General features: G+C 35.4%; 1 protein-coding gene across 6 annotated transcripts in view; it reads right to left on the reverse strand.

Moving 5' to 3' along the window:
• js (jiangshi) overlaps positions 1–21,610 on the reverse strand; it is a 273,171-nt gene that overhangs the window by 21,276 nt on the left and 230,285 nt on the right. The window lies entirely within an intron of this gene.

A 21,610-nucleotide genomic window follows, 5' to 3' on the forward strand; every position in this document is an offset into this window, starting at 1 on the left:
GTATTAACAAAAAGCTGTGTATCAAATTTCTAGGAAATATCCTGGGGAAATAACTGGATCAAATTTTGTGACGAAAAAAAGGTGCAATTTTTTTATGGAAATGTAGAACTATAGTACTTGAGTCAGGGATGCTGAACCCCTATACACTTGTAACACTTTTGTTTTTGTTTTGCCCTGAAGAATAGGTACAGATATAAATTCACACTTTGTATATAAAAAGAAACTTTTTTCATAACACTCGCATTTGCCCTCACATGTAAATTCGATTCACATGAAAGTGCTTTTTCTTTGCACTTTCATATGAAGCCAAGGTACTTCGGTATGATATTCAAATTTACACTAACAAATTGAAAAAAAAAAAAATTTTTTCACAATTATTGTAGCACTGAGAAAAAATTTAATTCAAAATTTATTCATTAAGAGGCCATCAAAATTCATTAAACATTTAAAATACATTTTTTATTTAAATTTATAAATGTTTCAGTGTACATATAATTTTGTATATGTATTGTGATTTGCACTTCAATATAAAATTTTTCGAACAGCCCTGATTATGAGAGTTGGTTTTAGTTTTTCTATTACAATTTTCTGGTATTAGTAACAAAAACTTTCAAATGACCATATACGTTTCAAATCTACACCTTTTTCAGTTTATAATCAGAAAGTGTGCAATTCATATTCAGGAAATTTCAACTGATATTGAGAGAGTTACAGTTGGTATTCAGCATACTGCATTCATATTCAGAATTTACATTTCATATTCGGAAACTGATAACTAATATTCAGAAAATTACAGTTCATTTTCAGAAAATTTCGGTGTAAATTTTATGTTGCGTACGTTGAATCAAAGCGGTCGACGTGGTATATTGGTAGCGTTCCCCGCCTACCACAATGATGTTCTGTATTGCTTATATGGTCCCCATTCATTGTAAAAATGTGTATTAAACAAGCGAGTTGCTGTTAACGAGTACTCCAATGGACTATGTAGCCAGCGTACTAGGTGTGGGACCATATTCCCCAATGTTGAACCCAGTAAAGGCAATATGGTCTAATATAAAGTCCATTGCAGCTATCCTCCTCATCTCTTTCTGCGTCTCCCTCTCTCTATTCACCTCTTTCTCCCAAACCTCCTATACTTACTCTCTTACTCTCGCTGCCGTGACCTTCAAGATTGTTAAGAGCCTGCATTCATTTCTAAGTACTCAATGTATAACAGTTAATTGAATGCAAACTATAAAAAGGTACTTTAAAATATTTCTGAATATCAATTGCAACTTTCTTAATATCAATTGTAGTTTTCTGAATATTAACCGGAAATACTGAATATTAACTGGAATTTTCTGAATATCAATGGTAATTTTCTAAATACGAAATGAGATTCTGAATATGAATTGCAATTTTCTGAATATCAATTACAATTTTCAGAATATGAAATGGAAATTTTGAATATGAATTGTGACATACTGAATATCAATTGTAATATTCTGAATATGAATCGGATTTTCTGAATATGAATTGTAATTTTCTGAATATGAAATGGAAATTCCGAATATTAACTGGAATTTTCTGAATATCAATTGCAATTTTCTGAATATGAAATGGAAATTTTGAATATGAATTGTGACATTCTGAGTATCAATCGTAACATTCTGAATATGAATCGGATTTTCTGAATATGAATTCTAACTTTCTGAATATGAAATTGGAAATTTTGAATATAAATTGTAATTTTCTGCATATGAACAGCAACTTTCTTAAAACGGATTGTAGTTTTCTGGATATGAAATAGAAATTCCATATATGAATTGTAATTTTCTGAATATCAATTTTAATTCTGAACATGAATTCTAACATTCTGAATATCAATTGTAACTTTTTAAATATGAATTGTAATTTTCTGAATATGGATTGCAACTTTCTGAATAAAAAATGAAAAAGGTGTAGGCATTTACAAGAAGCTGTTTGGAAAAAATTCGTTTCATTTGGATGAGTCGTCCCACGGTTACAGGGCCGGACTTTTATTCTGTCTGTGTGTAAAGTCCGGAGTTTTTTTTTCCGACTTAAAAAATAAAAGTCCGGATTTTATTTTTATTTGAGAATTGTTTTGAAATAGGTCCCAAAATTTAAATGGATGCATAACTCGTGTGGAAGTCCGCCTAGGAAAATTTTGTGACCCGAAATTTTTCGAATTAAAAAAAGAAAAACCCATTATAATGGGTCCTTGTTTTTTTGTTTTGCATAATGCTGTTATTGGGGCGTCGCGTCGTTTAAAAGAGGAAAGAGTTGGCGCCCCTTACCGCATATTTTGCAGATTTAAATTTAATAGAGTACATATAATTAAGATATCGATTTTTAAAAATGAAAAAATTGTATTACAGACCCGAAAAGTATGCATACGAATTTTCTCTTTAATATCCGTACTAGATATATTTGCAGGAATAGAACAAAAATCGAGACCCTCTAAGTATAAGCTTCATATTTAAAGGCGTTATTTTAAAAATGTTTGTTTCGTATGGGCATCGACCCAAGCTAGAAATGGTTTTGATTTGTTATTAAGTTCGTGTTCTACATTTCAACCCTCAACATTTATCTTATCACATTTGTATAGTTTGATTGATTAAAAATATTAATTTTATAAGATACATAAGTATGTATCTATTACCCTATGTACACAAGTATGTCTGTTAAAAATACGATATACATATGTTGATTATGGTCCGTGATTTCACAGATTGTTCAAATAAATAAATTGTTGTTATTATAGCAAAGTGTTTACTACTCCGTTGCATTTTGGTGTCAACGACATGCTACAAGGCAGATACGTACATTAGGATGGGTCGATTTGTATGGACGACAGTTAACCGATATCGCGCCATCGATTTTCCGATAGGATTTGAGCTCAGGAAAAAAGTTCCAATGCGCATACCCAAAAAAATAATTTAATTTTTTTTACTTTTTTCCATTTTGATTTTTAAGGTTTTTTTTTTCATGACCTACTAAGAAAATTTTCTTATATATACCCTGTCCGACCCAAAAATGTCCGCTAAAAAAGTTGTCGATAACAGTTTTTTGAAAAGAAAAAAATATATATATATTAACTAGACTAAATCCGCGGCTCCGCTCGCGAAATTTTTTTTCAAGTTCCATCACAGCAATATGCCTATGTTTCTTCCAGGAATGCCTAGAAGCACTATGCAAAATTTCATGGCATTCCATGTTGTGGTTCAAAAGTTATAAGTGCACAAAATAGATAGAATTTACTCATTCAGGTTAGGTTGAACTGGCCGGTCAATAAAGACCTATTACCAGAACTTGTTTGACGACCAAAAAGAGGTATCAGAACTTGTGTTTTAAAATAATTCCGTCCTCTTGGCGACTGCCAGAAATTTTAGGGAGCCTGGCTTAATTGTTGCTTCGAGAACTGACAAATCTGCCATCACTAGTAGCTAAACCCTTGATCTCGCGAACGAAGGACATACATTTCTTCCCGCACTTCCTACATCTGCTATTACTGACGAGGCCTAATTTATATGCATGCGACTCCGGAAGGAAGTGTACAGTTATTATGCTCATCATGAGCATTAAGCTTTCCTTCTTTAGAGATGTGTACAATTTTGTAAGTCTGTAATCATAAGATTTGCACATGATCTTACATATTTTGCAGCCCCACTCTTCTGTTCACGCCCTTTCTGCTTGACGGATCACATAGCAACTGCTATGTTGTTTTGATTTCTCCCAACGGTTTGGGACGCCAAACGTCGATTCATAGAGTTCAGCATCCTCCTCTACCAAATTATCAGCCTTTTCGTTATCTTATATACCTTTGTGATCGGGAACCCAGTCCCAGAAGTGTGTCGAATGCTTATCTGCATTCCAGGTCACGTCTTGATGAAGAACTGTACGAAATGATTGTCTTAGTGTCCCTCTCACTATGCAAATACATTAATATATGGACGCGAATTCGGCTTATGCACGCACCATGGAGAACTTGTGCTACTTCCTTCATGGCTACAATTTACGCCTAGCTACAAATTTCACTCAACGGCGGCCAAGGCTCAAGCCCGGCGATGAAGATAATTTTATTTAGTTATTTCTTTTTTTTAAATTAATCAATTCAGTTTCTACTAGAACTTACGATTTCTTCTCGAACACAAGCGAGATTTTCGAGACCCTAGAAATCGAGAACCCGACTTCTCGCGAGATTCTCGTGTCTCGAAGTACTCGTAAATCTCGCGAGCTTCTCGACATTATTACTTAATCGCTGCATGGACTGTATTAATACACTTGATTTTTTTTACTTGTGACTTTTTTGTTGATTATATTGCTTCAATGACATTTAACTCAAAACATATTTATTATACATATAATTTTAATCGCAATATTTTATTTTTCAACGAGACATCAAGAAGACGGCTTCTTGCCAGATTCTCGAATCCCGAATTACTTGTAAGGCTCGCGTGATGCTTATGTGCTATAATTGATATCATTCGCTATAATATTTTTATTGATAAGCAGGTTGTTTAATTAAACACCAACCAATTACAGGGAAGTACATCCGCACCACCTGAAAATATGAGTGCCACTGCGTATACGTAACATTTTATTATTACGTATAAACAAATAAAAAATGCAATAAAATAATAGTGCGACTATAAACTGAGATATAACCTATCCTATCTCTGAAGTTAGATCAAACTACACACGGTGTGCAAAACAAATTCAAAATCGGTTCAGCAGTTTAGGGGTCCATCGCGGACAAAAATGTTGCGACACGTGTTTTTTTTATATTAAGATGACAGCTCAGTTACGCACGCATGCATCCTTATTTCGGTTAGGGCAAAATACGCCGGTTGCTTGCGTGCGCCAAGAAAACGCAGTGCGGTTTTATTAGGTTGGTTTGTTACAGCAATTAAGTTTATGTCGAGAAGCTCGCGAGATTTACGAGTACTTCGAGACACGAGAATCTCGCGAGAAGTCGAGTTTTCGATTTCTCGGGTCTCGAAAATCTCGCTTGTGTTCGAGAAAATTTCATAAGCTCTACTCGCGAGTCTTACGAGTAATTCGAGATTCGAGATTATCGCGAGCCTTACGAGTAATTCGGGATTCCAGAATCTCGCCAGCCCTACGAGTAATTCGAGAATCTCGCGAGAAGGCGAGACTCGCGAGAAATTTCTTCTCGAACATGTTCGAGAAATCGTAAGCTCTAGTTTCTACTCAAAAACTTTTTTTTTAATTTTTTATTTTTCCCACATACTCTATACTTAATTTCTGTCTTTTTATTGTATTCATTTTATTGTTGTTGGATTTTGAAATATTTCATTGAAAATTGTAAAAATTTCATAGTCCAAGGTGGTGTTAGTGCGATATCTTACAAACAGTCTAATTAAAACTGAGAACTGGTTACCAAAACAGCAATTGCCATTCGTAAGAATATGGTCAGTGGAAAGATAGTGCCCAGAGTAGCAAATGGTGATACGAAAGATTGTTATCTTTCCAAAGACTGTTTTTGGGTAAAAGACCATTGTCAAAGATGCTCTACTAATGATGAGCAATATCGCTTTTAGGGAAAAATGCAAATTGTACAACGAATAAAGGCTGAAAGGCTTCTCTGGCTAAATGACGTTTTAGATGAAAAACTTAAGACCCTAAAAGAAACAGAGAAAAGAGGATGCATGAGATATCCTTACTGAGATCCGAGGCACAGATGCAGAAATACTCCATTCCTTTTGGTGCTGCCAATTAGTGCCAGAATTGCCTAGGCCGTTAAACGCCAACTTATGATGATGATTCAATGGTCCATCGTGACTTGAAAATTATTTTTAGATTTCATTAACAGAAAAAACTCCCAGCTTAACATTTTTGAATTCACGAAATAGTTCATTAACCTGCCCTCTTTAGCCAAGTACCTATCAAGCGGCCCTGGTAAACAAATACCGTACGCATATTATTGATCTGGCGTTATGTAAAGTTGACGCGTTATTATTAAAATTTTTCTTCGATAAACTTGACCATTTCAATCTGTGATGCGTTTTTGCAAAAGGTAAACAACAAATGACGAGTCAGCGAATTATAATTAATTACAAATGTTAACAAACAATAGTCATAAGAGGTTTTATTTGAGTTTATTAATGATCTTTAGGTTCTAAAATTAAGTGGACATGTTTGATGATCAGAGTTCACAAATCTTAAATGCATCACAGCCATAGTTACATAGATATGTTTATGTATATGTAGTGGTATCATCATTTGCAAATGTGGAAAAATGATTTTTTTCCCCTACGCATTAACTTGACTTTCACACCTGTTTAATTGCCCGTTTTATGTTTGCATTATTTGTAAGAATTACATTTTTATGGCCTTTAAAGAATGAACAATCTATGCAATCATTTAAAGAAGAGTAAATTCTAGAAGAATTTAATATTGTATACCCAGTTGTTCTAAACATTATTCAGTATAGCTTTATTTTCGGTTGTAAGAGGTCATGCAAAAAACGCCAACAGCAAAACAAAGCAAACTGCATCGACTAGTTTGCATTGGCATAACGGGTGCGATGAGAACGGCCCCTGCTGATGCACTTAATGCTTTAGTGGGAATACCTCCCTTCCCTATTCTGATAGAGAAAGAGGGAACATATGCGCACTAAGACTTCCAAATATTTCGTAGTTAAAGCCAGGAAATATGATAGGACATATGAAAGTAATAAGAAAATTCATAGCAAATCCCACATTACAACTGCGTGACGTAATGTACCCTAAGCCCAGAATCTCGCGGAGCTTTGAAGTGTCTATTGTGGGCAGGACCCACCGGGAAACTGGGAATCCCTATAATTAACCTGACTTAGAGGTCTGCTTCACAGATGAATCGAAATTCGATGACGGAAGAACGGGAGTTGGCATCTATGGGCCGAACTTCAATAAATCGATATTTCAGGCAGAAATCCATGCAATAGAAGTCTGTGGTAGAGAATGTCTGCGGAGAGGCTCAACATCTAAGAGCATCTACATTATGTCGGACAGCCAGGCGGCCCTGCGTGCTTAGCAATCCTATACAGTTACACTTTAGCTAGTGGATGACTGCACTGAAATCCTTAGTGACCTGGGAGCCAAAACCAAGGGTTTGTTAAGATGGGTCCCCGGACATCACGGACATGAAGGTAATGAACATGCAGATTACCTAGCAAAGCAGGGTGCTACAGCAGCATTGTTTGGTCCAGAGCCCTTTTGTGGACTTCCAAAGGACACACCAGGGAAACTATAAGTAACTGGGAAACTAAACAATTTAGGCGTCACTGGATTAACTGCCCAGGGCAAAGGCTGGCCAAACTGTTTATTAAAGTGGTCTTAAAAATTTCTTTTCCGCAAAAAGACTGTACCGCCCCCACACATTCATCCTTTGTATGTAAGTAATAAATATCAAAACTCCGACCAGATTAGACCAGCTTAAGGCGTGGAACATTCTCACTGAAAATGCCTAAACCGTTTCTTTTTTTAATTTTCGAGAATAATGCCCGACAAAATCTTATAAAAAGTTGTAAATATGCTGTTTTACTTATAGTATATTTATAACACGAAAATGGCAAAGGAAAACAATTTTTGTAAATGGGTGTGGCACTTCAAGCATTTTCCAACCTTTCGGGAGACCAGTTGACATATCAAGCCAAAATTTGGTACGCATTCATACTATTTTATACAAAATTTTTTTATAATAAAGGATCATAGATCAATATAAAAACATTATCTTTGCGAAAATTATCTTTATATCAATTGTATTTTAATTTTAAAATACCATTATAACAAAAAATTTAAGAAACTAAAATATTTGAAATGGTTTCTTTCACCCCTCTTTTTGGACCATTCATTATTCTGCGTTTAGATAGCCATTACTGGAAGAAGAATTGAAACATTGTGAAGAAAGTCTGTATTATTTTTTATAAATATGAATATTTCTAATAAAATCGGCCAAAATACATTTAATAAACATACCCCTTTTGACAACACTAAGTATCTAAAAACCGAAACTAAATGATCTCTACAACAGCCCTCTACTTCTACTTAATTGGCGCTTATCCGCTTAAACGCTTATGTCCGTCCAACTAGGCGCGCCAATAGCTTCATCGCTCCGCCAACTGGCGCCAATTGGTCACACCAATGGAGTTTAAATCGTTTTCCAGCTGGTCTTTCCTGCGGAGTGGGGGCCGCCCTATTCCTCTGCTTTCATAGGACTGTTCCGATAACAATACTTGCTTAGTCGGAGCGTCATCTTTCATTCATGGGACTATGTTGATGTCTGCGTAAAGCTCGTACAGTCTCATCTGACTTGTAGAGCATGATTTTCGTTTGCCGAGAGAGGACTTTACTTTTCAATTGCCTACCTAGTCCAAAGTAACATTTATTGGCAATAGTGTTTCTCCGCGGGATTTCAGAGCTGATGTTGTTGCTTGTGTTAATGCTGGTTCCCAAATAAACAAAGTCTTTTACTATTTCGAAATTATGGCTGCCAACAGTTGCGTGGTTTCCAAGGCGCAAATGTGCTGTCTCTTTGCTCGATGACAGCAGGTACCACATTTTGTCCTCATTTATCATCAAATCCATCAATTTGTTACTTTCTTGTCTTTAGTTTTGCAACGCTGCCTTTAATAAACATACCTTTTCAAAAATATATGCCTTAAGCGGTATGTTTTAAATGAAAACAACGCCGGCATCTGCCTATCACAACTCATTTGTACAAAAATATCACGACCTCTGTTTTTCCAGTCTCCCAATGTTCCAGAGCATTCCCGTGAGAACCGAGCGCGATGCGGAGCCAGGAAACTCACTGGATGATGGCTTATATGTGTGAAGTGAGAAAGTTGGATCAAAAATAGAAATAAATGGCGTTAAGAATTAACCTGATGCAAATGAGTGGTTTTCTTAAATTAATGGAGAACCATAACACAGTTTTAACAAACATGGAAGAAAAACAAGAAAGGTTGCCTAGGTTCGAATGTAAACGAACGTCATATACCCAGCTAGAAATCTATCGTACAGTTGTTTTGGGTTAGGTTTATTGGACCTAAGTATCAGCGAAGGAGGGGTGTTTATTTATTGAATTTGAGTCTTTTATAAGAAGTATTCCTCTTTGTACAGGAAATAAGTGTAAAGAGTTTCTTCGCAGTAGATCAATTCTTCTTCATTGCTCAAAAGAGGTTGCTTTTTAAAGATGTTTCAGATACCACAGTCGGTCTTCGAGTTATGGCTGCAGAAACGGTAGCCAATACATGATCAAATAAGAGGCGATGCCACGCCCGTTTCCAAAAATTGTTGCCATTCATTTAATTGTTATAAATACACTTTAGAAGACAAATAGCGGATTAACAACTTTTTATAAGGTTTTGTCGTGTTTGGGCTCTCGAAAATAACAAAATACCCGAATCTAGGCATTTCCAATGGAAATGTGCCACGAATTAACCTTAAGTTATTTACCCAAGAGTTTGGAAATTAATAACCTACATACAAAGGAATAATTTGAGAGGCGGTACCGTTTTTTCATAAACTTTTATTTCTTTCATACAAAATATGTCCAGTCTACTGTTTATACTCCCAGCAACGAAAGTATCAGGCAAACTCATTAATCTAAGCAGGGAAGACCTAAGAACTCTCACTGGGTACTATACGGGACACTGTAGTTACAATATTATCTTAGCAAGTTAAATCTATCCGATACCCAAATTTGTCGTTTCTGTGACCTGTAGGGTGAAACGCCGGTTCAAATTCTCAGCGAATTTGTCGCTCTGGCTAGCAGAGACTCTCCAATCTAGGTGGTGTGACTCTTAATCTCTATGTGATATGGAGTAAAAAGCCTGAACTTAGGTAGAGCAAAAGCCCCCAGATACAAAATTAGGCTAAAAGGGCATGCACAATAGATCTGCACAAAGGTCGCAGTGCTTCCAGGCATAGTATTAATAATATTGTTACGAATATTAGTGACACAAATTGATACTCTACATAAACGAATCAATCATTATGTCTACACATATGTACGTACACTCAGCGGAGAGAGAAACACATGCATATATCTTATCTGAGATGCTCACAAAAGTAGGCAATCATTTATGCAAGTATAACTCACATATACACACGCATATGAAAAGCTATAACGTGCATCTGTAGTTATAGCTGGTCATTTTATAGCTGGTAAACAAATAGTAAAGTCTAGAAACGCCTAGAAATATGCAAACGAGGAAACCGTAGAGTATAAAAGCAACACCAGCTGAGGCAGCGCAATCAGTTTTGATTTAAGCACGCTATCTGTTGAGAAGTAGAAGTGTTATTATGAAAGTAGTCTAATAAAGAACATTTTGCATTATTGAATATTGGAGTTATTTATTCAAGAGTTTAGTGATTCCAACGTTAGCAGAAGGTTGTAAATAAGAGGAATTGCACTTAATTCGTGACAATATTATGAGCTTTTGTTTACTAGCAGCTTTTGTTTTTGTAACTTAGAGCTTCTTACAAGTTCAGTGATACCCGAAATTGTGTCGATAAATCTGCTCACCAATACCTCAGGTATCGAATGTGAGAATGTGCGAGCAGAAATAGTTGGTCCTAATATATTGAATAAATGAGTAGTTATACTCATAGTCGCGGTCAAAATAGTAGGTGTAGATATCTACATATAGTCTTGGACGTAGTCGTAAGCTTAAAATGTGTAAGCGTATCGGCGTAAGTGTAATAGCGTGAGCGTAAAATAGTATAAACGTTGTTGTCAAGATAAGGCAACTACACATGTATCTGCCTCAAATAATTTTTCAATGCAAGAATTAAACTTAAACATTTTGCAAACATCTTAGCTTAACAGGGTATACATTTTTTTTAACTTAATAATTCAAAAGCGATGCAATCAACAAAAGGGATTTTACAATCAAAAGCTTAAAGAATTAAGTCGTTTTCGTAGTTATTATTATTAATTAAGCATTTAATGAAACATTTGACACTGAAACGTTGTCAACGACTCTTAACTAATTACCATTTGTATTTATGGAGATTTTAGGAATAACGAGACAAGTAATTTGTTTGTTGTTGGCGGTACGTGTTCATAAATCAATTAGTCAAAGTTTGGAATGCATTTTTTCAATTTACATACATTGGTGTGTGTTATTTTCAAGAAAAATAACTTTTTATCGGGTATATACCAAACAGCTTTAAGTGTAGGTACTCTATCTAATAGCCTCACGAGAAAATGTTGTTTTCGAAGCGCTAGAACTAAAATCTGCCTTGTTTGTTAAAAACTCATCAAAAAAAAGAAACTAATATCTATCAATTGTTTTTGTTTTTATCGGCCTATTGATAAATGATTCGAGGTTCGATTCGAGCTCAAGGCCAGAACAATAATTTTTTTCTAATGATAATTATTGTAACAAAATACAATTTTTCAAATTTAGAAAAATTAAAAAATAACAATAATTATCATTAGAAAAAAATTATTGTTCTGGTTTTGAGCCCGAATCGAACCTCGAATCACTAATATCTATCAGTCGCTTTATTTTCATCCCTGAGCTCTAAATAATAAATTTGCTCGATATGAGATTTATGTAATTAATTTATGTTTTGCGAGTTCATCCTAAGACCACGTTAACATATGCCCTTATCTGCAATAAATCCAAAATTGTTAATATTGGCCTTCGCATAAGTCCTCTCCCTAAAAATTAGACTATTAGCTTCCAAAAATTACCTGTATTCATAAATAACCGAAATTACCTGTATTCATAAATAACCGATCAAAAAATTATTTATCTTTTATTCAGCATTAAAATAAATGTTGCCCAACTCTGGCTAAAAATCTGTTGTATAGTATTTTAAATTTAAATTTATGTAAGCCCTTAAAGGGTCATGTTAGGTTGAAGTGGCTGGCGCCGAAGCATACATAAGCTAGTGTGAGGAGCACGTTGTGATACCACAAAAATATACCATTACCTCTCCTATTCGAAGCATTTCGAAGATCTGACAAAGGCTACTCAGTCCTTGATGTCATACTCCATGACCTTATGCAGATTATCCAGAAAAGAAGCTCTGGCAACACTTAACGCAAGTCCGTTGCACATAAAGTGATCCACCGTTTCCTTCTATTCGTCGTCCTTATAACACCTACACATCGACGACGATGCCTGCCCAGTATGTCTGAAAGAGAGTTGGAGGTCTCGGTTCTTTGAATATATTCCTCCTCCAACTGTCAACAGCAAAGCACCTACCCGACGCCACTCAATCATCCTTGAGGGGAATGTACACCATAAAATTGTTGTCCGCAACTGCTGGGGTCACACAGAAGTCGGTGTTTTGAAGAAGAAACCTATAATTGTGTATGCTAGAGTGTTCTATGCTTTTTGTGCACCAACTGAAAGATTGTTTTAAGCTAACGTTGTCCTCCCTTATAGCACCACTTATGCTGATCACACTTGATTTGCGCACTCGCAGTCCAAGTCAATATAGGTTTGGCGCCTTTCTCAGGGTCATACACCAATATCGGTCGTATAAGCGGAGTACGAATGCATCTACATAACTGTGGCAATTTGAAAAAAAAAAAAACAACTTAATTCGAGTTATGATAAAAGTGATAATCTGGCTTAATAACAGAAATCCGTTACAGATCTCCCTGTTTTACTTACTCATAGCCCTAGCACCTAATGGCTGCTACAAAACATAGGAAGTTACAATGGTGAATTTTGGCTAGCTTTTCAGATAAAGGTCTATGTATCGTCATTATCCTAACTCGAATTAGGTTGTTTTTTCAAATTGCCACAGATATTTTGGGAATTACTTCCCCTATCTTTTGCCAATGAATCTTACCTTTTACATGTGTATAATGCAAAATTAAGGGGAAGCTATCACATTTTATATATTTTCCAAATAAATTGTCAACTTCTTCTACCCGTGGCGAACTCTAATTATAAACCGAACGGAGCCTCTGGCGACCCCAAGTTTTCCACGGAAAGATGGAAGTGGGAACAGCTAGAAGGATCAACGTATTCATATCAAGTCATTCCCGTGATGCGTGAGCTATTACTTTAATCATGCTATTTTTCCCAAACGTACCGCATCAATGTCCGATAAAGGACTGTCTAAAAAAATACTAAGTGCGATTTACCTTCAAAGAAGATTCATGCCAAGCTTCTCTTCCAATTGGAGTCCTGCTTCTTTTTAATTTTTCCTACAAATTGTTGGGATCTTCATATCTTATGTTAACTCCGAGCGGCAGCTGCAAAGCAAATGAATTTATACTGAGAAGCTTTTCAAAGCAGAAATACATTCCGAGTGTTTGCGAAACCACTCCCAAGAGGCGACAATGCTTAGAAAAACTTTTTTCTTATTGAAACAATTTTTTTTTTTAATTTTTAATGTTGCTTTACTCGGTACTTTAACCCAGATCCTTCGGTGTTAAAGGACAAGCATGCTCCCACAACCCAATTGCGGGTTATGGAATACATCATCCGTTCGCAAAGATCCTGAGCCAAATAAATAATTTTTCATATAAATGCAACATAAACGATTTGAGCCAGATAAATCCACATAGAACGGTTCAATTTGTGAGCCAGAGCCCGTGAGAATTGAGCGTAATACGGAGCTAGAAAACTAGAAAACTCACTTTATTATGGCTGGCGTCACCAACAACCCGACTATGTTTGCATAACGCGCCGACAATCGTGCCGATATCAAGTTAACATTGTACCGATAATGCTCCAGCACCACGCCGATTACATGCTGATACAAGGCGATGAAGTGCAACGAGTATGCCGGAAGCGGGTCGTAAGCACGGTTGCCACTTTGGGTCCATTTGGACCAAAATTGGTCCCTTCCGACCCCATTTGGTCCGCTGTTCCCTTTTTTCAATTCTGGTCCTTTTTAGGCAGTAGCCACGGTTTTGGTGCTTTTGTTCCTTTTTCACTGAGGTTAAAATTCACAACTCTTTCTACTTACTTACATATGTATATGGAAATCTTAAAAAATCAATAAAATGGAGCAGAACAATGGTATTTCATAGGACATATTTTAGGCGAGGCATTAATAAGAAAAGTGATGGATCTAAGGGCAAACACATTACACGGACTTATCAGAAAAATATCTTGTCTTAGTATCCAGATATTTCGATCGGTTATCAAACACTTTTCGTGATAGATTTTTTTCACTAGTTGACCTAAGAAATTTTTTCTCAAATGCACGTGTGCCTCTAACTTGAAAAATAAGTAAAATAATGAAACTAATTGGTTTTATGTTTGGTAATACACTCAAAATTTTTTACAAAGAAATCATATGTAAAAATTTCAGGAGTATTGTGGTGTTAAGGCACGCCGAATACTTGAAAACTAAGTAGCTTGGCATAAGAAATATTTTAACTGTAAGTAAGGCAGGAATTCTTCTGGAAAGGGGTAACTTTATAAATTAATAAGGAATCGAGATTGAACAAATTTACTTTTATATTCAGATTTTGAAGCAAATGTAAAAAAGAATTGATTTCGAAAGAAGTATTTTGTGTTTTATTCTCGTAGATACCGAACCCCATAAACTTCAATAAAAATGCTGTTAACTAATTTCTAGTACCTACTTAAATCGCTTAGGTAGCTCGAATTCCATTAGGAATCCTGCTATTGATGGTAATATTGTTCTTCAGAGTCTTCAATCTTTGAAGCCCACCTTTTCTCCGGGACCGGACGGTGTTCCTAGTTGCGTGCTTAGGTAATGCGCCGAAAACATATATGAGCCTATTTTAAAATTATTTGAGCTATCTCTGGGATCTGCGTCATTCCCGGCACTTTGGAAACAGTCTTTTATTATACCCTGCACAAAAAAGGTAGTAGGTCAAAAGTTGAAAACTACAGGGGTATTGCTAAACTTTCAGTCATTCCTAAAGTCTTTGAACATATTGTTACCATTCAACTCCAATATCAGTGTTCTAGTCTTTTATATCCATGCCAACATGGTTTTATTCGTCAAATGTCAACTACTACAAATTTGCTTGTATTCACCTCTATAGTTAATGAACAAGAAAACGGACGTCATCTACACGGAGTTCAGCAAAGCAATTAATACCGTCAACCATGAGTTACTTATTCATAAGCTTGATTTACTGGGCTTTCCGTTTCACCTATTAATGTGGCTGAAAACCTATATTTCTAACCGGACCCAAAAAGTTCTGTTCAAGTGCAATCTGTCGGAATCGTTCGAAGTTTCCTCCTGCGTACCCCAGGGAAGTCATCTAGACCCTTTGCTCTTTCCCTTTTCATTAATGACTTGCCACAGACAATATTATATTCCCATACTATAATGTATGCGGATGATTTAAAACTTTGCTACACTTACTGTCCTACCGATTTGAATTCCTTGGATTTTCTTCAGGCCGACTTGGACTCGTTCCAATGTTGGTGCACAACAAATTTACTAGTTTTGAATTGCTCTAAATGTAAGCATATGACATTTCACCTAGTGAAGCCAGCATTGAAATCTTATGTAATAGATGGTACGCCTTTGGAGCGTATATCTATTGCAAATGATCTAGGTGCCATTTTTGATCCGAAATTGCAGTTTAACATGCATATTTCATCTATTGCCAACAAAGCGTTGGGTTTACTGGGATTTTTTAAAAGATGGGCTAAAAATGTCGATGATCCGTACCTCACTAAGGTTCTTTACACATCGCTGGTTCGGCCAATACTCGAGTATTGCTCATGCGTTTGGTCCCCTGTTTCTCAAAAGCATATAAAGCGTCTTGAGTCAGTTCAAAAGCAATTTTTGATATTTGCATTGCGCGGCCTTAATTGGGACTCAAGTCTCCACCTTCCTCCATACAGAAGTAGACTTCTTCTTATTAACTTACCCACTCTGGAAAATCGGAGAATATTATTAGGGGTATTGTTCATCCATAAACTCAGAGATACAAGCTAATTTAATTTGCCGGCATTTTATTCCTTCCATAAAAAACAGGAACTATCTCGCTTAAGGATGGAGGAACATTTATCAACATGTATCATTAAGAAGGAACAAGACAGTACTGTGTTGATTGGAAATTGGTGCATTCCAACAACGTAAAAAACATGCTTTTTCATGAGTCACTGACCGAAATCGTATGCATTCCGGCAGTATAATCTTATGGGTCAGGTATCGAGCTGATTGGAATCCGGTGCATTCCAACAACACAGGTCATGCTACTTTTGTATGCCTTGTGATGGCGTATCCTCATTACACTACTCTTAGCACTGCCGGATTCCCATGACATGCTGATTGGAATCTTGTTGCATTCCAACAGGAAGATTGGAATCCACTGAATTCCGAAATCATGCTGAGCGGAATCTGATGCATTCCGCCAGTATAAGATTTCGGCATAAGATCTTATTTCTGCTCATATTTCTTATTATTATTATATTCTGAAATTAAAGAGTAATGTTCATTAATATATATTTTTTTTGTAATATAACATTGTTGAAATCTCGATATATCCTAAATTTTATCTTTTGAGTTGTATATTTATATATCTTTTATATTATGCAGTCGACCATAGTTTGTCGTCTACTTTAAATAATAAATAAATAAATAAATAAATAAATAAATGTAATCAGGTACCGTTATTGCACAGTTGAATCTTTTAGGACGTTTGATTTTTAATCTGAAGCCTGGGGCTAGATTCAGTAAATGTTAGTTGTTCAAAAATCACACTTACTAAATCTAGGCTTTGGTATGAAATTTCAACGTTCAGGGGAAAAAGTAAGCATCATTTATCATTTACTGAGTTTGCTCATAGTTCGGCTACACCAAAACGTAAATTTATGAGCCTTTTCTTATTAAAACCTAATTGTGCTATACATTTTATTTCTTTCCAATTAACAACATAATGCTGAAACTAAGAGCTTTGTCAGCAAAACTACATTCAAAACATAAAGTTAGTGAAGGCATAGACTTATCTTAGATATTTGAAAATATGATAACTAAAAGTATTGTTTTTGTTTGTGCAGTTTGAATTAAGTCTCCTATTCGCTACGTTTATTACAATTTTGTATAGGAAATCATGGTAACAACCTGAAATTTTATATTTAACAACGACTACGACACTTTTGTGAATTGCTTGTATCACAATTAAATAAAACAAAAATTTGGTCCTTTTTTCTGAGATTTGGTCCTTTTTTTCGATGAATTTTGGTCCCAAATGAAAAATGGTGTGGTAACCGTGGCTGTAAGGTAATCTTCATTTTATTTCATTCCATTCAGTAATTTAATATAATTGATTTAATGCGTAAATTACGCAAAATGAATTACAGTCCACGGCGTATTTTACTAAGATTTAAGAAATTAGAATGGCAACAAAGAATTTAATCAAAGCACACATACATACATACATATATACTTAGGTTAATGCATTTGAAAATGATATGCAAATTTGAAACAATTGCACAGAAAATAGAGAATATAACTTAAACGAAAAAAAAAGCTTTAAGAATTATGATAAGTGAAGTTGTTGACATTTTAACAGCTGAAATTAGCAAATTAAATCACGAAATTATTGCTGTATCTGATCAAAAATTTTAAATATATACAAACATCGATATGTATGTTCATCAACATCAATATTGTACTCACAACGTAACATTAGCATAATTTTTCTTTTTTGCCTAACCACTTTAAATATTTATTTCCAACAACAAACATTCATCACTAAGTTGCGATGGGCAATTAAGCACCAGTAATTTATCGTTCACTTAGCATGTCGGTGAATGCAACAAAAACTTTATGACTGAGCCGAGGCGCACTTTGTGAAAGTGAAGGGACTCAGAAAGGTGTGTGGCATTTGACATTTTTTTTTTTGGCATTCGAAGAATTATGAAGTTTTAAATTTTTTATTATATTTGCATTTGTGGCATAAGACCGTTGCATAAAAAAGCCTTAAGCTGCAGACATTGGAGCGTTATCGGTAACCGTATCGGTAACCTTACACTGAAAGAAAAAGACTGGTAAAATCAACCGAAATACGGGTCAATTCAACCGAAATTTCTGTAAATTTTTATCCATCGCAACAAGATGTTGAATCAACTCCGCACAAATCGTTGATTCGTAATTAACCGTTTTAGTAGTCAAATGAACAAACAAGTTGTTGGGACAGCTTTGTAAGAAAGTACCTATGTTGCGGCATTTGCAAGGCAGATGAGTTTTCACTGAGACCTTTTCATGGCAGAAATACACTCGGAGTGCTTGCCGAAAAGTGCCGAGGGGCGAAACCGCTTAGGAAAATTTTCTTCCAATTGAAAAACCTTATTTCTAAAATTTTTATGTTGCTTTGACCGGGTTGTGAACCCAGGGTCTTCGGTTTGGTAGGCGGAGCACGCTACCACCACACTACGGCGGCCGCCATATATATACGTAAATATGTGTATACATATAATACACTGCATACATAAGTAGAAAGTAGAGAGCGCAGTGAGCATAAAATTCTCTTTAAAATTTGCTCATGTATTGACTGTTGATCGCTGTTTAAATGACCAGTGAGATCAGTTGTTTTAACAAAAAAATCAGATTTATTAGGAATCTGTCTATTTTAGAGAATTTTGTTAACATAAGAGCGACAATTTCTCTTCTATTGAAATGACTAAACTAATTTCTTCGCTTGACAAAGTATTTGGTCGAATTAACCATAATTCGATCAATTTCACCGAATCTCCGTTAAGTCAAGAATAAAAGAACCGATTTGTTGATTTTACTAGCACCATTTCTTTTAGTATATAACAGCTGATTCGACCAACCTTATGGGAATCAATGTAATCAATTATTTGTGCCATAGCATAACGCTAAGGTCGTAACCGTATCGTAGCCAACCAATTGGTTTTTGGTTTTTCGCCATATCCATAACCTAAAAATATTTGAGTTGGTGAATTTAATAACTTTTTGTATATTTTATTCATTGTTTTGCATACGTTATGACTAGGAGACTTATTTTTTGCGGAATATGTTTGTAATTTTTTGCGTTTTCTTCATTTTTATGAAATTTTCACGATTTTTAGGTTAAGGCACCATTAATCGATAACAATGAATCGTATAGGGTTAAGTTAGGGATACGACTACAGTGATACGACAAACGGCACCAATGACTCCGCTTTTATTTTTACTTTCAATTTAGATTTAATAGGTAATAAGCTCCAGTATATATAGAACTATCTTTTTGCTTTTACGAAAAACTATTTTTGCTTAAGACTCCTGATAGCCAGAGATCGCAAATAACAGTTTCTAAAACCGGCATTTCTATTAAGAACAGTTATTTTATGACCGCTCTTGGTACTACTTTGGTGGAATTCACTTACTTTTAACGATGCGATTTTTCGAGATTTTAACTTAGGTTTTTTCGATTACGATAACTATTGTGTTATTCACTAACTCAGCTCTAACATGGCTAACGAGGTGACCATTATTAGCCACGTTTTTTTTTGTTTTGCTAGCTAGTGGAAATACAGCGCTAAGTAAGTTAGCAAATTGCATGGAAAGCAAGAACACAAAAGGAGCGAACTCAGTTGGCTGAATTCGTTTAAGGAACAGTCGACCAAAAACGGCACTATTGTCTGCGGGTAAGGGGGTAAGAATATACCCGGGGTAGGTATGCCTGTCGTAAGAGGCGACTAAAATACCAGATTCAAGGGGTGTGTAGCGCAAACCTTCAGGTTGCCAGCGCAATATATAGCTTCTCCAAACCTTATTGTCGACCTCACCTATCCTCGGCGAATCCTGTTTCACTAACAGACGAGGCTCTGGCGACCCCAAGCTCCTCATGGAACTTGGGGGTGGGGAGTGAGGTGATGGCCTGAAGGTTTAATGTGGCCACATAAATCGTTCCCGAGATGGTCGGGCTAGCACCTTAATGGTGCTGTGGTACCGGAGCGTACCGGATCTGTATCCGGCAAAGGACCATCACATCGACAACACTCCCAAAGCCTTCGGGGAGCAACCTTATCGCTACAACAACAACAACAACAACAACAACAACAACAAGGGAATGAAATGTACTTATTTCGATGGGCCATATCTGTTTGTTCAGCTAATTAAAAAAAAAAAAACAAGTAAGGGTGTCTAAGTTTGGGCGTAACCGAATATTATATACTCAGTGTGAGTTTGAATTTTACAGCTTATTTCAGATAAATTACTTTTTCAATTTTGTTACGAGGGATTTATTTTTTTAGGAGTGGCACCTCCCATTAAAAAAATTTCTCCTAATTTCATCTTGCAATAAAACTTGGTAAGTGAAATATCTTTGATACAAAACTATCTTTCGCTTAGATATAGCTTTTTATTCTAGTCTACGACCCTTTCATATAAAAGTGTGCGTGTTCCTTAATCGCTCCCGTCCATTTTTACTAGAAATATTTACTGCTCTAAGAAAAATATGTATGTGTACCCACTCTTATTATGGTCCGTTAATTTTTCTTCGAGTCATGGGTCCCGAAACATGGAAATTTGGTTGGTCCTTTTTCTTGTTATAATTTCGCTCGGGAAATGAAACCATTGATATAAAGCTCTGCTTTGCAAAGATATAGCTTATTTTCTTCATCCACGACCCTTTTAAACATCTTCACCGATTACGTAAAGTTTTCTTCTAAGCATTCTTTATAGTAAAGGCAACCTCTCTGTCGAATTTTGTTATGATAGGTTTAAAGGTTTTGGATTTATGATTAATAATATTTGTAAAATTGATTTTAAGACAAATGGGCGGTGCCACGCCCTTTTCCAAAATCTTTTATTTATTTTCATCAAGTGTCTTAATATCAGTCCACATATCAAATTTCAACTATATAGATGAATTATTTACTAAATAATCAGGTTTTATGCGTTTTCCAAAATGTTATATATGTAAAAAGTGGGCGTGGTTACCATCCAATTTCGTTCATTTTTAATAGCGATGGGAGATGAGCGCCAAGAGACCCATATACCAAATTTGGGTCTATGAAATAACTCCCACGAAATAAGTCCCACTTTTAAAAGCGAAATAAGTCCCACCAAAATGAAATGATTTAAAAATTTACTTGAAATGAAATAACTCCCACTCAAAATGAAATAACTCCCCCTTGAATAATATATTTCTTAAATGAAATAAGTCCCACTTTCATAAACGAAATAAGTCCCACTTTTTCACTGTTTAATGCGATTTCAAATAAGAAGTATTTGGCTCTTCGAAAAAAAAAACACACGTCGAATAATATGAATAATCAAAGCAGAGAAATAATAAAGAATAATCGTATGCAAGCTTGCAGAAGGCTTCTTAATGGAATGGATATTACGAATTTTTATAGAGTTCCAGAATTTATTATTAATTCTTTTTTCGGTCAAGGAACGTATAGAGAACGCCTACTAGTAACAACGTTTGGATTCGTAAATGGATTAAGTACAGATCAATTGTTCTTATTATTAAGATGGAAACCGTTTCGGAAGGACCATCCGATTAAAATTATCGACCTTTATAAATGGCTTGAAGATCCAGTGCATGGTAGACGGTATTATAGTTTTAACATGGCATTGGGATTAGTTGTATTTTGTAATGGTGATATTAGAAAACATGGAACACGAATTCCAAATTCCTACTAAAAATATAATAAAACACATACATACGTAATTAA

The sequence above is a fragment of the Eurosta solidaginis genome, chromosome 1 (genome assembly GCF_040869045.1).
Source record: "Eurosta solidaginis isolate ZX-2024a chromosome 1, ASM4086904v1, whole genome shotgun sequence".
In the NCBI taxonomy this organism is placed as follows: domain Eukaryota; kingdom Metazoa; phylum Arthropoda; class Insecta; order Diptera; family Tephritidae; genus Eurosta; species Eurosta solidaginis.